Source organism: Aegilops tauschii, chromosome 4 (assembly GCF_002575655.3).
Source record: "Aegilops tauschii subsp. strangulata cultivar AL8/78 chromosome 4, Aet v6.0, whole genome shotgun sequence".
Taxonomy (NCBI): domain Eukaryota; kingdom Viridiplantae; phylum Streptophyta; class Magnoliopsida; order Poales; family Poaceae; genus Aegilops; species Aegilops tauschii.
Window position 1 is genome coordinate 359,351,241 of NC_053038.3, and position 16,622 is coordinate 359,367,862.

Consider the following 16,622-nt stretch of genomic DNA (forward strand, 5'->3'; position numbering starts at 1 on the left):
CTCCTGCCAGTTGTCGATAACTTGGTTACAAAACATGATCATCTCATACAATAAAATTTAGCATCATGTCTTGACCATATCACATCACAATATGCCCTGCAAAAACAAGTTAGACGTCCTCTACTTTGTTGTTGCAAGTTTTACGTGGCTGCTACGGGCTGAGCAAGAACCGTTCTTACCTACGCATCAAAACACAATGATATTTCGTCAAGTATGTGCTATTTTAACCTTCACAAGGACCGGGCGTAGCCATACTCGATTCAACTAAAGTTGGAGAAACTGACACCCGCCAGCCACCTGTGTGCGAAGCACGTCGGTAGAACCAGTCTCGCGTAAGCGTACGCGTAATGTCGGTCTGGGACGCTTCATCCAACAATACTGCCGAATCAAATTATGACATGCTGGTAAGCAGTATGACTTGTATCGCCCACAACTCACTTGTGTTCTACTCGTGCATATAACATCTATGCATAAACCTGGCTCGGATACCACTGTTGGGGAACGTAGTAATTTCAAAAAAATTCCTACGCACACGCAAGATCATGGTGATGCATAGCAACGAGAGGGGGGAGTGTTGTACACGTATCCTCGTAGACCGTAAGCGGAAGCGTTATGAGAACGCGGTTGATGTAGTCGTACGTCTTCACGATCCGACCGATCCAAGTACCAGACGCACGGCACCTTCGAGTTCAGCACACGTTCAGCTCGATGACGTCCCACGAACTCCGATCCAGCAAAGCTTCATGGGAGAGTTTCGTCAGCACGATGGCATGATGACGGTGATGATGTTGCTACCGACGCAGGGCTTCGCCTAAGCACCGCTACGATATGATCGACGTGGATTATGGTGGAGGGGGGCACCGCACACGGCTTGGAACAATCAACTTGTGTGTTCTAGGGTGCCCCTGCCCCCGTATATAAAGGAGCAAGGGGGAGGCCGGTCGGCCCTTGGGACGCGCCAAGGAGGGGGGGAGTCCTCCTCCTAGTAGGAGTAGGACTCCCCTTTCCTAGTCCAACTAGGAAGAGGGAAGGGGGAAGGAAAGAGAGGGAGAGGGAGAGGGAAAGAGGGGCCGCGACCACTTCCCCTAGTCCAATTCGGACTCCTCATTGGAGGGGGCGCACCACCTCCTGGCTGCTGCCCTCTCTCTCCCCTCAGGCCCACTAATGCCCAATACTTCCCCGGGGGGTTCCGGTAACCCCTCCGGCACTCTGGTTTTCTCCGAAACCACCCGGAACACTTCCGGTGTCCGAATATAGTCGTCCAATATATCAATCTTTATGTCCCGATCATTTCGAGACTCCTCGTCATGTCCGTGATCACATCCGGGTCTCCAAACTTCCTTCGGTACATCAAATCAGATAAACTCATAATACCGATCGTCACCGAACGTTAAGCATGCGGACCCTACGGGTTCGAGAACTATGTAGACATGACCGAGACTCGTTTCTGGTCAATAACCAATGGCGGAACCTGGATGCTCATATTGGGTTCTACATGTTCTACGAAGGTCTTTATCGGTCAAACCGCATAACAACATACGTTGTTCCCTTTGTCATCGGTATTTTACTTGCCCGAGATTCGATCGTCGGTATCTCAATACCTAGTTCAATATCGTTACCGGCAAGTCTCTTTACTCGTTCCGTAATACATCATCCCGCAACTAACTCATTAGTTGCATTGCTTGCAAGGCTTATAGTGATGTGTATTACCGAGAGGGCCCAGAGATACCTCTCCGACAATCGGAGTGACAAATCCTAATCTTGATCTATGCCAACTCAACAAGTACCATCGGAGACACCTGTAGAGCACCTTTATAATCACCCAGTTACGTTGTGACGTTTGGTAGCACAAATAGTGTTCCTCCAGTATTCGGGAGTTGCATAGTCTCATAGTCATAGGAACATGTATAAGTCATGAAGAAAGCAATAGCAATATACTAAACGATCGAATGCTAAGCTAACAGAATGGGTCAAGTCAATCACATCATTCTCTAATGATGTGATCCCGTTAATCAAATGACAACTCATGTCTATGGCTAGGAAACTTAACCATCTTTGATTCAACAAGCTAGTCAAGTAGAGGCGTACTAGTGACACTCTGTTTGTCTATGTATTCACACATGTACTAAGTTTCCGGTTAATACAATTCCAGCATGAATAATAAACATTTATCATGATATAAGGAAATATAAATAACAACTTTATTATTGCCTCTTGGGCATATTTCCTTCACTCTTCCCAAATGTTGGCGGGAAGGGATCCTACAACGGCCAAATTTGAAGGAGACAACTAGTGCAAGCTATCCTGACAAAAGTAGTCTTCGCCTGCAAAAGGCTCTGGTGGTGACGCTGCAGTGGGCTCCGCGACGACCTCCGTCCTGCCATCCTAGCGGTCTTGGTCTCATTGCACCGGAATGGAAACCTTTGCTTGATTCTTTGGGACTCCGCGCATGTGCTTGCCTCCTTAGCACCAAAGAGGAAACTGGTACGGTGCGCCCGCTGGCGCCCGCCTGGCCTTGGTCTTCATGGCTCACGTCATGTGAACCTCGCGAGGTGCGCCCTGCATAGATATCTCCGCTCCTCGGGAGCCAGCTTAGTGAGGCTGCCCCCAGGGAGGTCTTGGTGTCGTCTACCTCGCGAGGCCTGGCCCCTCGCGAGGGTCTTGAGTTGTTGCTTGCCGAAGCTGGGCCGTACCGGGCCGTTGATGGAGCCACGCCACGGGCCGCAGGCAGGCAAGTCTGGGTACCCCCATTCCCACGATGCCGACAGCAGCCCCCGAGCCCAAGGCGCGCTCGAACTTGACTTCGAGGCGAAGCCAAAGGGCAAGTGTGGAGCACTGCGGGCCCCAACCGCCTGCGGCCTCGGTTGACGCGTGGTGATTGATGGGATGTGGGCGCCCCCACTCCCCCATGCAGCCTTGATATTCTCTGGCCTGGCGGTCACCGTTGCCAACACAGCTCCGTCGTCATTGTTTTCCTGCGCGCTCCCCTGACTCCTTCGCCTTCCAGAAAGACAGAGGCTTCCTTCCCTGGTCTGACCCTGGCACCAGTTCTCTCTGTCGCTATGGCGCCGCGCTTGAAGAAGAAGGGAAAGGGGAAAACCTGCGCTCCGGTGGAATCGCTGCCGGCCTTCGAGCCCGCCATCGAGTGCTCGGTGGTGGTCAATAGGGAAGGGTTGGACAAGGTTCAACCAGTGCTCGCCTCTGAGGGAGTCCTGGATTAAGGGGTCCTCGGACAGCCGGACTATGTACTTTGGCCGGATTGTTGGACTATGAAGATACAAGATTGAAGACTTCGTCCCGTGTCCGGGTGGGACTCTCCTTTGCGTGGAAGGCAAGCTTGGCAATTTGGATATGTAGATCTCCTCCCTTGTCACCGACTCTGTGTAACCCTAGCCGCCTCCGGTGTCTATATAAACCAGAGGGTTTAGTCCATAGGACAAGAACAATCATAATCATAGGCTAGCTTCTAGGGTTTAGCCTCTATGATCTCGTGGTAGGTCAACTCTTGTAATACTCATATCATCAAGATCAATCAAGCAGGAAGTAGGGTATTACCTCCATCGAGAGGGCCCGAACCTGGGTAAACATTGCGTCCCCCGCCTCCTGTTACCATCCGCCTTAGACGCACAGTTCGGGACCCCCTACCCGAGATCTGCCGGTTTTGACACCGACATTGGTGCTTTCATTGAGAGTTCCACTGTGCCGTCATCATAAGGCTTGATGGCTCGTCTCGTTGTCAAGGACAACATCACCTCTGGGGGAGCCCTGGCTGTAGGCCAAACTCTCCAACTAGGCGACTTCATCATGACCGCCAGTTCGGCCGTTGCGCCGACGATGACTTCTCGGGTCATCAAAAACAGCCTCCACGTCGGCCCGGGATTCGCCGATCAGATGGATCCGATGGAGCTCTCTTCCTTGAACGAGCTCTTGGATCGCATCGCCGCCTTGGGGTCGCTACGGACTATGATCGGATCGGGCTTAAACCCGACCAAAGGGAGATTAACTCTCCGCCGGTCACCCATCAGATAGCGATGGTGGAGGAGCAACGCAGCGATTCTTCCTCTATCTTGAGGGCAAACTATGTCCGGATTCCCGAGCTCTCCGAGCCGGATACCCGTCTACGGGAGGACATGGCCCAAGCTTTGAACTTAGAATCAGACAGCGGGCCAGACCTATTGGGCAACATCCGGAGCCCGAACTGCCAAGCTCGGAAACTCCTCCGCCCCTGGGTCTCAGATCGGGTCAGGGTTCGGACCTAAATCTACCCACCCACCCAGATATAAGTGATCTTTCCCACATTAGACAAGAGCCCCAAGAGACAGTACATCACTATTGGGCCAGATTCCTCCTTGTAATGAGCAAGGTTAAGGACTGTCGCGAGGAAGACGCAATTTCATTCTTTTGCAAAAATTGCATGGACAAGGGAATCCTCAATGCCATCAGTCGCCGTGACATAGCACACTTCGCTGACTTGGCGACCATAGTACAGAAGTACTGTGCGATGGAAAGCGCCTGGAAAGCCCAAACAAAATTCTGGGATCCTACGGCTCTCACTAAAACCCCCGTCCGAACTAAAAGGGTGTACTCTCGTAAGTCACCGATCCAATTACAAAGAAACAAAAGCCCACTACAGGGCGTGGAACCGTATTGGAGGGATGGCTCATTGGGCCATGCAAAATTCACAGTACAGCGGATACCATGCCAAGACATAGCCTTAGAGCATGTTGGGTACTCCGGCAGGTGGCCAAGAGCGGCGAGGATATCCTCATCAACAATGCAACAGAGCACCATCCCATGGAAAATAACAATACAGTATTGACAGTCTTTGAGACCTTCGCCTCAAATAATAGGCGTAAGCGAGCACTCCGCAGCCTTGCCGAAGTCTGCCATGTGGTAGCAATAAATCCATGGAGCGACACGGCTATAACCTTCAATGCCAGTGACGAACCTAAATTCCGAACAGCCCGAGCACCAGCCGCCTTGGTCCTTAGTACAATTATGGACGGCTTTCGGCTTACTAAAGTGCTCATGGACGGCGGCAGCGGATTAAACCTCATCTATGAGGAGACTCTTCGAAAAATGGAAATAGACAAGAGCCGCATCGAGCAAAGCAGCACGACTTTCAGAGGAATCATCCCTAGTCGGGAGGCACGATGTGCAGGAAAAATCACACTAGATGTGGTATTCGGCACGCCGGAGAATTATAGGTCTGAAGAAATCACATTCCAAGTGGCCCCGTTCAGTAGCGGATACCACGCCCTTCTAGGGCGGGAAGCATTCACGATCTTCCAAGCTATTCCCCATTACGGGTACATGAAGCTCAAAATGCCCGGGCCCAAAGGAATCATCACTCTAGCTAGTGACCCGGACATAGCACTCCGCGCCGAAAATAAAACCGCCGCACTAGCCCTCGAGGCGTTATCCAAGGCCCTCGCGGCTGAAGCGCTCCACAGTGGACAGGGACGACGTGATACTCGACAAAAGATCCAAGTCCACCTCCTTTAAACCAGCGGAAGAAATAGTCAAATTCCAGGTCCATCCAACGGACCCCACAAAAACAGCATCCATCGGGGCGCAGCTGAACCCCACAACAGACGCCGCACTACGGGAGTTCTTGCGCGAGAATTGGGACATCTTCGCCTGGCATCCTTCAGACATGCCAGGAATCCCACGCAGGCTGGCCGAGCATAGCCTTAACATTCTAAAGGGGTTCAAGCCAGTCAAGCAGACTCTTCGGCGTTTTTCTGAGCCTAAGCGACAAGGCATGGGAGAAGAGCTAGCCAAGTTACTCGAGGCCGGATTCATTAGAGAAATAAAACATCCGGACTGGCTAACAAACCTAGTGATGGTGCCAAATAAGGACAAATCCGGGCGCCTGTGTGTCGATTTCAAGGACCTTAACAAGGCTTGCCCCAAGGATCCCTTCCCCCTCCCCCGCATCGATCAAATTATCGATGCTACCACAGGACACGACTCATTGTGTTTCCTCGACGCATACTCTGGATACCATCAAATTAAGATGGCGGAGTCCGATCAAGCCGCAACGGCATTTATCACTCCATACGGCCCCTTCTGTTTTAACACCATGCCTTTCGGGCTCAAAAACGCCGGTGCAACCTATCAACGCATGATTCAGACATGCCTGGAAACACAAATGGGCAAAACAGTGGAGGCATACGTAGACGACGTGGTCATTAAAACCAGACACGTCGAATCCCTAATAGACGACTTGAGGCTCACGTTCGACAATCTCCGAACATATGACATCAAGCTCAATCCGGAAAAATGCGCGGCGTGCCCGCCGGAAAACTCTTGGGTTTCATCGTCTCTAGTAGAGGAATTGAAGCAAATCTGGCTAAAATCCGAGCTCTGTCACAGTTGGCTATCCCAACAGACCTCAAGCAAATCCAGAAATTAACTGGATGCGTGGCTGCCTTAAGCCGCTTTATCTCCCGATTAGGAGAAAAGGCACTACCTCTTTATCGCCTTCTTCGACGCACCGAACACTTCGAGTGGACGGATGCGGCAACGGCCGGATTGGAAGAAATAAAGGCCGTCTTGGCTAGCAACCCAATCTTGGCCGCGCCAAATATCGGTGAACCAATGCTGCTATACATAGCGGCAACACACCAAGTTGTAAGCGCAGTGCTCGTCGTCGAACAAGAGACGAACGGACATAAATTTCCGCTTCAAAAGCCGGTATACTACGTGTCCACTGTCCTCACTCCATGCAAATCACGATACCCACATTATCAAAAGATAGCATATGCGGTCTTCATGGCATCCCGGAAATTACGACACTACTTTCAAGAGTGTTCAATTACGGTGGCCTCTGAAGTACCACTCAACGACATAATAAATAACCGCGATGCCATGGGCCGGATTGCTAAATGGGCTATCGAGCTCCTCCCATTCGACATAACATATAAACCACGGCGAGCCATCAAGTCACAAGTACTGGCTGATTTCGTCGCCGAATGGACGGAAGCCGGACTCCCTAAAGAGTACGACGCGTACTCCAATTGGATCATGCACTTTGACGGTTCAAAGATGCTGGCTGGTCTGGGGGCAGGGGTATTCCTGACATCCCCCACCGGAGATACAGTCCAATACGTACTCCAAATATTATACACAGACTCCAACAATGCAGCAGAATATGAGGCCCTGTTGCATGGTCTCCGGATGGAGTCTCCACGGGCATTCAACGCCTAGAGGTGCGTGGGGATTCGAACCTCGCAATATCTCAAATAAATGGAGACTTTGACACCAAGGACCCAAAAATGGTGGCTTATCGCAACGCCGTCCTCAAAATGTCAGCTCGGTTCGAGGGGCTTGAATTCCACCATGTGGTCCGGGAAAACAATCAAGCGGCGGATATCCTCGCTCACATCAGCACTAAGCGCGACCCTTTCCCACCTAATATCTTCTTGGAAAGGCTGTTTAAGCCATCCGTGGTATGGGAAGGAGAGACCAGCAACAACAGTTCGGACCCGGCCACAACACCAGATACCGAACACTCTGACATAATCGGAGGCTCCGCCACCGAAATAACGTCTTCGGCCCACGTGATTATGGCTGTCATCGCCCCGTGGACAGAACCCTTCTTGGCCTATCTAACTAGGCAAGAACTCCCTGAGGACCCAACGAGGCACGTTGCATTGTGCGGCGGTCTAAAGCCTACAAGGTCCACAAGGGAGAGCTTTACAAGAAAAGCGCTACCGGAGTACTTCAAAAGTGCATCTCCGAAGAGGAAGGACGACAACTTTTGGCAGAAATTCATGCTGGACTTGGCAGCCACCACGCCGTAGCTCGGGCCCTTGTAAGCAAGGCCTTCCGTACAGGTTTTTACTGGCCGATGGCCCGAGCAGACGCACAGGATCTCGTTCAACGATGCGTCGGTTGCTAGCTTTTTGCCAATCAAATCCATATGCCACCTACCGCTCTCCAAACAATCCCCATTACTTGGCCCTTTGCGGTCTGGGGCTTGATATGGTCGGACCCCTCAAAGGGGGAAGCCATAATAAAGTACTTATTGATCATGGTGGATAAATTTACCAAATGGATAGAAGCCAAACCAGTTAAAACGGCCGAGTCTGGACCAGTGATAGACTTCATATCCGGGGTTGTACACCGTTACGGCGTCCCCCACAGCATCATCACCGATAACGACTCGAACTTTACAGTCGATGAGGTAAAAATTTGGTGCAGCAACATGGGCATTAAGCTCGATTATGCTTCTGTCTATCACCCGCAAACTAACGGTCAAGTCGAGCGAGCAAATGGTCTTATCATGAGCGGCATTAAACCCAGATTAGTGCGATCCTTGAAGGAATCCGATACGCACAAGGTAGAGGAGCTCGACTCCGTACTATGGGGGCTGCGGACCACGCCGAATCGCACTACCGGATACACACCGTTCTTTATGGTGTACGGCGCAAAGGCGGTACTGCCCTGCGACATAATTCATGACTCACCTCAAGTGCGAGATGGACGAAGAGAAAGAAGCCGAGCTTGATCGGCAAGACATTTTGGACGCCCTGGAGGAGGAGCATGACGTGGCAAAAGCCTGTTCCGCATTCTATCAGCAACAGGCTTGACGATATCAAAGCAGAGAAGTACGGGCCAAAACTTATAACATTGGCGAACTTGTTCTACGCCTACCGGAGAAGAAAAAGAACAAGCTCAAGCCCAAATGGGAAGGTCCCTTCGTTATTGACAAGGTTCTGACCGGTGGAGCGTACCGTCTGCGGGATGCATCGGACAATCGACTCGAGCCAAACCCATGGAACGCAGCCAGACTCCGAAGGTTCTACGCCTAGTGCCGGACTATGTGTTCGTCTCCTTACCTCGGTCAATTTTTTATATATCCGTTATCTGTCTTTTCTCTCTTTCTTTCTTCCCTTTTTTTCTTCACGACCTTAAAAGGTTGAAATGTGTCATGACTACATAATCTTGACGCGCTAGCCGTCCTCATTATACTCGGGGGCTTCTTATACAGAAGCTTGATATAACTATTTTCCGGGCTCTATGCCCCACACATGTGTTACTTTTCCACATGTACCTTTTTTCGCCATTATATGCATCAATATGACTTAAGTTTTGGCCAAGCTGGGTTGCCTGGCTCTTGTGTTTATGCCCTACGTTCCCGTTAATTCGGCTAGGGCATAAGGGGAGCACCTCTGCGATTGTTACTGCCGGATCAGCCGGATGTGTACCTCAGACTGGGTGAAGCCGAAAGCTAGCATTCTTAAGGGAATATTCGGTCGGTGAACAAAAGATGACTTTTATTTATTGTAATACATGCCCCCAGATGTTTATATCCCGCATCTCTTTTGCAGTTCGGACATGCACATTAATGCATGCGTACCCAGGGAAAGGAACCCTTAACGGAACTATTCTCCCTGGAAGATGTTTCTTACTATCCATGTAATATAACATAGCTAGTTGGGTACTTGTCTGTTCAAGCACTTATGACCCCTACGCCTGGTTTCCACGCGTACCCCGGTTTTTACATAACTGAGCGGGTATTCGGATACACTCCAGACTGTCGGGTCCGGAGGTCGAAGCGAAAAGGTCCGCCATGACAAATGATTTACAATCCGGCTAGGGACAATATATGTCACTTGAAGTACACAGTCACTTAGACTGACTAAATTCTTCTTCTATACCATCCAACAGGCTGTCTAGCCTACAATCCTGTTGGGAATACTTTGCGACTAATTTTACCTGGTCATACACCAAACTGACGGGGATCTCTTTCCCATCAGACCCCACAGGTCCGACCTCGGCCATGTGGTTCGGGTCAGCCTTGGTATATCACGTCTTCACCATGGCCCAGGCTTCCCTTGCACCTTGTCGGCAGGCTGATATCTTCCATAATCGGAAGCGCCACCGCGCTCCCTTGAGCTTCTCTACAAGCTCCCCCATGCCTCCTGGCAGGGAGGCGGATGGCCACAAGGCTTGGGCAATGCCCTGCATCACCTGCCGAACTTGTTCGTGCAGTTGTGAGAGCTCTGGTAGAAGATCACCTGCAGACCCGGGCATTTCCTCTGTGGGACGACCCGTCAGCATACCTACAGATATAACTCTGTTAGGTTTCTTCGCCGAACTCTATAAAGGTTCGTTCAAGCACTTACTAAAAATGCCGCGTCGAAGCCTCTTATTCTCCTTTACGGAGTCAGCAAGTTGGGACCGAACATCTTTCAGTTCAACGCCCAACCGGATATTGGCATCTTGGAGATCATTCTTCTCCCGCCTAACCTGCTTAAGCACACGCTCGCCAGCCTTTAACTGTCGTTGAGCAAGTTGCTCATCCCCTCGCACGACCTCCGGATTCATTCCGGGATCATCTGCAGAATCTATTGTTAGATTTGTAGGCATGCCGCATACTAACCGGTACATGTCATTATTTTTTATAGAGACAAATGTTACTAGAGGGGGCCTTTTCGGACTCTTTCATTGCGGCAACTGCGGCCCATAGCTGGGCTTTGCACTCTTCTAGCTCTCGAGACAACTGGGTATTCTTCTCCGTAAGAACCTACACAAATAATGATCCTTAAATCAGTTGTGTCAACTGTTTCAAGTCTCAGGGGCTACTGATATACATAATTATCAGATTTTCTTACCCGTATATCCTTTACATACTAGTCCGTGGCTCTGGCAAGACCATTTTGAGCAGCTCGGATATACGCATCTCCTGAGTTGAAGGCATCGAACGCCTCTTGGGAGAAACAAGCGTCACGGAGTACGGCCCGGCGACGCCTGTGATTCATGGCACTCTCCACTTCGGAATTTGTAGCGGACAGCCTATCCGCATCCTCTGTAGGAGGAACATCCGGTGTTGTCCTCGCGTTACCATCTGCCTCTGGGTCCGGCTCTGAAGCCCGGCTAGTGGAGGCGTGGCCGGCAGGCTCTCCGGATACAGTCCGGCGAGCATTTTTTCTGCCAGGAACCATGGACGTCATTATATGTTCAAGACGACAACCACGGAGAAGGGTTCTTTTTCATACCTCTGCGACGGCGTCTCAGTCCTGACCGCCTTCCTTTTAAGCCTGCCCAGTTCTGGTGCCCCTTGTTGGTGGGCCACTGCGGGTTCGGCATGGCGTCCCGAGGGCCTTCCCTGTAAGACACCAAATGTGTGCGGTAGGTGAAGTGCAAAAAATGGGATCCTTCTCGGAAGTTGGGACTCCGGTTATACTTACATGCAACGCAGGGAGCAGTCCGGGATAATCGGCTATGATGGCCACCAAGGCACCGTCGCAGCTCAATTTATAGAACGTCCTGTCGATGAGCTCTACAAATGTGTCCGGATCTTCTTCGAGTCCGGGGTCGAGGGCCCGGTCAGGGTCCTCTGGTTGTGGAGACGGGCTGTAGATCTCCCTCATAGCTTTTCGCAGTTCCTGCTATGAAATAGCAAGGTTAATACTTATGACGAAGAATGCGGGAAGGATCGGAGTAAAAAGTTGCAGCTCACCCAGTTTGGGGGGTTGTACATGGAGAATCCATTCCGTGGCTTAATGCGGATGAACTCCTCTTCCTCTCCTTTATATAAAACGGACAGTATTTTCGCTAGAGCAGCGACGGAGTCTGCTCCCTTACGACCGCAGCGGGTGGCATCGTCTTCTCCATTAAAGTGCCACATGGGTTGTCCCCGATATTGAAGTGGCTGCACCCCCCGCATTACACATATTGACATAACCTCGATTATTGTCAATCCTGATTTGGCCAGCGTTTTTATCCGGCCCATCAGGTAAAGGACTTCTCCGTTATCTTCCTCCTGGGGGCTTCGAGGGTGCCAGCTGTGGCGTTTCTTTAAAGGGGCGTTGTCGAACTCAGGAAGGCCCATCCGGACAGGGTCCGGAAGGGGGACGTCCTCCATATAAAACCACTCCGAAGGCCAGTCTTCGGATGTCTTCTTCGGAGTACCAGACAGGTATCCGGTCCCGGCGATGCGCCATATCTCGGCTCTGCCCACTTGATATATTGACCCCTCCTGTGTACGGGGTACGAGGCAAAATAGCCTCTTCCATAGCTCGAAATGAGCTTCGCAGCCCAGAAACAGCTCGCAAAGGGCAACATAGCCAGCGATGTGTAATATGGAGGCAGGAGTAAGGTTATGCAGCTGGAGGCTGTAGAACTCCAGGAGCCCGCGGAGGAACGTGTGGATTGGAAATCGAAGTCCCCTTAATAAGTAAGGGACAAGGCATACCCGCTCCCCCATGGATGGGTTGGGAAAGCTCTCTGCTTGCTCCCCGCCGTTGTAAGTGGCTAGTCCAGCTCGGACGGGGACCATATACGCAGGAGGGAGAAACCCGTGGGTCTGTAACTCTACTCACTATCTGTGGGAGACGGAACACTTCTTCTAGTTGCCTGGCTTAGGGCTACGGGAGCGAGAGGAGGAGCTGCGATGACCGGCCATGATAGGATGGATTTTTCCGGGCGCGCTCCGATTGATACTCGCTATGGGAGGATGGTGTGATCTGGATCTGAGGATCCCCGGCTCTTTAAATAGACGATTTACTCACATGTCTAGGGTGGCAAATGTAAAAATGCCCTGGCTTCTCGCATTCTCTTGACACATGGAAGATAGCCATTATTAGGCGCGGAAGCCAAGGAGTGCAACATTTATGGGAAGCCGGACACTACTCAACAGGTACTCAGAATTTGGAGAAGAACCCGCCTTGCAATGCCGAAGACAATCAGTGCGCCGGACTCATTGTCATTGAAGTCTGGTTCAGGGGCTACTGAGGGAGTCCTGGATTAAGGGGTCCTTGGACAGACGGACTATGTACTTTGGCTGGACTGTTGGACTATGAAGATACAAGATTGAAGACTCCGTCCCGTGTCCAGGTGGGACTCTCCTTTGCGTGGAAGGCAAGCTTGGCAATTCGGATATGTAGATCTCCTCCCTTGTAACCGACTCTGTGTAACCCTAGCCCCCTCCGGTGTCTATATAAACCGGAGGGTTTAGTCCGTAGGACAAGAACAATCATAATCATAGGCTAGCTTCTAGGGTTTAGCCTCTACGATCTCGTGGTAGATCAACTCTTGTAATACTCATATCATCAAGATCAATCAAGCAGGAAGTAGGGTATTACCTCCATCGAGAGGGCCCGAACCTGGGTAAACATTGCGTCCCCCGCCTCCTGTTACCATCCGCCTTAGACGCACACTTCGGGACCCCCTACCCGAGATCCACCGGTTTTGACACCGACTGCCTCCAATTCCAATGAATGGGGGGTGACGATGGCTTGGCCTGCTTCTCGCGCCATGGTTGATATGACGGCTACTGAGATCCCCATCCATCTTCATGCCCTCTGGGCCGGTCTGGTTCCCCTTTTTTTTGCTTTCTTCAACATCATGCTCTCGCATTACCAAATCCGTGCGCTGCATCTGGATCCCCAATCCATCATTCTCCTTGCGGTCTTTGCCTTCGTCTGCGAGGCCATGGTGGGCATTGCCCCTTCTGTGGCCTTGTTTTGCCATTTCTTATCTCTTCACTTGGCCGATGGCCGCCAGTGTTCGGGGTGCGTGACCTTCCAGGCCGTACGGCGATGCCGGCTCGGGAATCGACCTCAAGCTCTCACCAGTTGTAAGCGGGTTTCGGAAGCGGTGGGTGTTCGTGGATGTCGGCGTGCTTTGCCCCCTTGTCGGTGTCAAAACCGGCGGATCTCGGGTAGGGGGTCCCGAACTGTGCGTCTAAGGCGGATGGTAACAGGAGGCGGGGGACACAATGTTTACCCAGGTTCGGGCCCTCTCGATGGAGGTAATACCCTACTTCCTGCTTGATTGATCTTGATGATATGAGTATTACAAGAGTTGATCTACCACAAGATCGTAGAGGCTAAACCCTAGAAGCTAGCCTATGATTATGATTCTTGTTGTCCTACGGACTAAACCCTCCGGTTTATATAGACACCGGAGGGGGCTAGGGTTACACAGAGTCGGTTACAAGGGAGGAGATCTACACATCCAAATTGCCAAGCTTGCCTTCCACGCAAAGGAGAGTCCCATCCGGACACGGGATGAAGTCTTCAATCTTGTATCTTCATAGTCCAACAGTCCGGCAAAAGTATATAGTCCGGCAGTCCGAGGACCCCCTTATGTAGGACTCCCTCAGTAGCCCCTGAACCAGGCTTCAATGACGATGAGTCCGGCGCGCAGATTGTCTTCGGCATTGCAAGGCGGGTTCCTCCTCCGAATACTCCATAGAAGATTTTGAACACAAGGATCGTGTCCGGCTCTGCAAAACAAATTCCACATACCACCGTAGAGAGTACAATATCCCACAAATCTAATCTACTGACACATTTCATAGCGTGACATCACACCATGGCCCGGTCATTATTCAAACCATTTTCTCAACCAGCTACTGCACATATTGCGAGGTAGTTTTCTTGGCACGTCTTGTCGAAGTAGAGATTGTGTCCCCTTATCACGGGATTCTCATCAATACGGGTGTGGGTAACCCAACCGCGCCATCAATCACGGTGCTTGGGGAATAAGCGAGTTTGCCAGGCAGGTGGGGAGGCGCACAGTTTCTTCCACCCTTATGAAGGGACAAGGACTCCTCTTTTTCACCCACGCCTTCTTCTTCCCTGCACATCCATTCTTGCGCACTCGAGCTCCAGTGCCCAAGTTCTCATTTTCTCCGCAAAAACCATTCCAAACATGTCCGGAGCGGGAGGCAAGTGGATGGTCTCCTCCGTTATGGAGGAGAACATTACGAAGCTCCGGGAAGCCGGATACCTGGCCACAGACATCACGCACCGGCTCCCAGACGCGGGGCAGATCGTCCCTACCCCAGGACCCCACGAAAGGGTTGTATTCCTTACCCACTTCGTCCGCGGGCTGGGATTTCCCCTCCACCTATTTGTCCGTGGGCTCATGTTCTACTACGGGCTGGACTTCCATGATCTGGCCCCCAATTTCATCCTCAACATCTCGGCGTTTATCGTCGTGTGCGAGGCCTTCCTCCGCATCAAGCCTCACTTCGGCCTGTGGCTGAAGACCTTCAAAGTGAAACCGAAGGTGGTGGTCGGCCAGCAAGCGGAGTGCGGAGGCGCTATGGTGGGCAAAATGCCCAAAGTCACCTGGCTCGAAGGCTCCTATGTGGAGACCGTGAAGGGGTGGCAATTGGGGTGGTTGTACATCACCGAGCCACGCGACACCAACTGGGTGGCGGCCCCCGAATTTCGATCCGGCATCCCCATGCGGCTCACCTCCTGGAAAGAGAAGGGCCTATCCTGGGGCTCATCGGTGGAGCTGACCAGACTCCAGAACTGTGTTAAAAACATGATAAGCAAGAAAATCAAGCTTGTCAACGTGGTCCAGGTCATGCTCTTCCGCCGGATCCTCCCGTGTCAAAGACGGGCATTCAATATGTGGGAGTTCGACTCGGCTAAGCACCAGACGCTGTGAGAGCTCTTTGACACGATGCACCAAGAAGTCTGGAAGGTGCTGTTCAAGTCGGCCGAGGTACCTCCTCCCCTTACCGAGGATCGCGGACTCAGCGCAAAGCGCCTTGCCAATCCGGTAAGCGCCTTATATCTCATAAGATGTTCCTTTCCCCAGTATAACCGTGTGAGGGATCTAAGCCTCCACGCCATTTAACAGGACTGGGTCGCGACAGCGGAGTAGATCGATTGTCCGGCCCCACTGCCCGAAGATCCAGCAAGGGCTCTCTTAACGGGGATGCTGGTTCTGGCGCCCTGTGAGGCGCCGGAGAAGAAGGCCAAGAAGAAGGCCGCGGGGACCAGGAAAGGTCTCCGGCGCAAGGTTGTATCGGACTCATCGTCCGATAACACCGAGGTACCCTCCTCCAATGAAAACAAGGAGGAGGAAGAGGAAAGTCCCCCCCCCCCCAGCCGAGGGAGACAAGGAAAGGAAGGCCGCCCCATCTGGGGAGGCCGAAGGGTCCAAGAAGGGAAGGACCCTCCTTCCGGACTGCTCCACAGTAGCCGCTTTCAGCGATGAGGAGTGGCTACCCAGGGACAAGCCCCTGGCAAAGTCGTAAGTATCCGGACACCATAATAGTTCTGGTATATTTCGTCTTATTGCCTCTTATCATGCCAAACATGATCATGCAGTCCATCCAAAGCCCATATCGACGTATCCTCTTCGAATGAGTCTTTGGGCCAGTCGGAGATGAACAGCGATTCACTCCCGACCACCTCCTCCCCTCACCCTACGGACGACGCCGAGGTGTTGTCTCAAAGGGCACCGAACCAAGGGGAGGTAGTTCTGGAGGCACCCCAAGGCGACGTCCCAGACGCTGGGTGCATGGGGAGCAAGACTCCCATGGGCTCTAATGATGGGGGCAGTAAGTTTGGCCCCCAGCCGAATACTGCGCCGGAACCTCCAGTGGTTCCGGACTCTATCAGGCGACCCCTCGCTAAGGGGGCAAGCCGTCTGTGCCGATGGCCTCTGTCCATCCAGAGGCATCGGACAACTTGCTGGAAGCGCTTCGCGACGCTTCCATTGACGAAGAGCACCGCACTGTCATGAGTGCGGTGGTCGAGAAGGTTCAGTCCGCAAAAAGCAGACTGACTGAAGCCTGTGCCAGCCTCCTAACAGGCTTTGAGGTAAGTAATCAAATTATAAGAAAATGTTATAGCATAGAT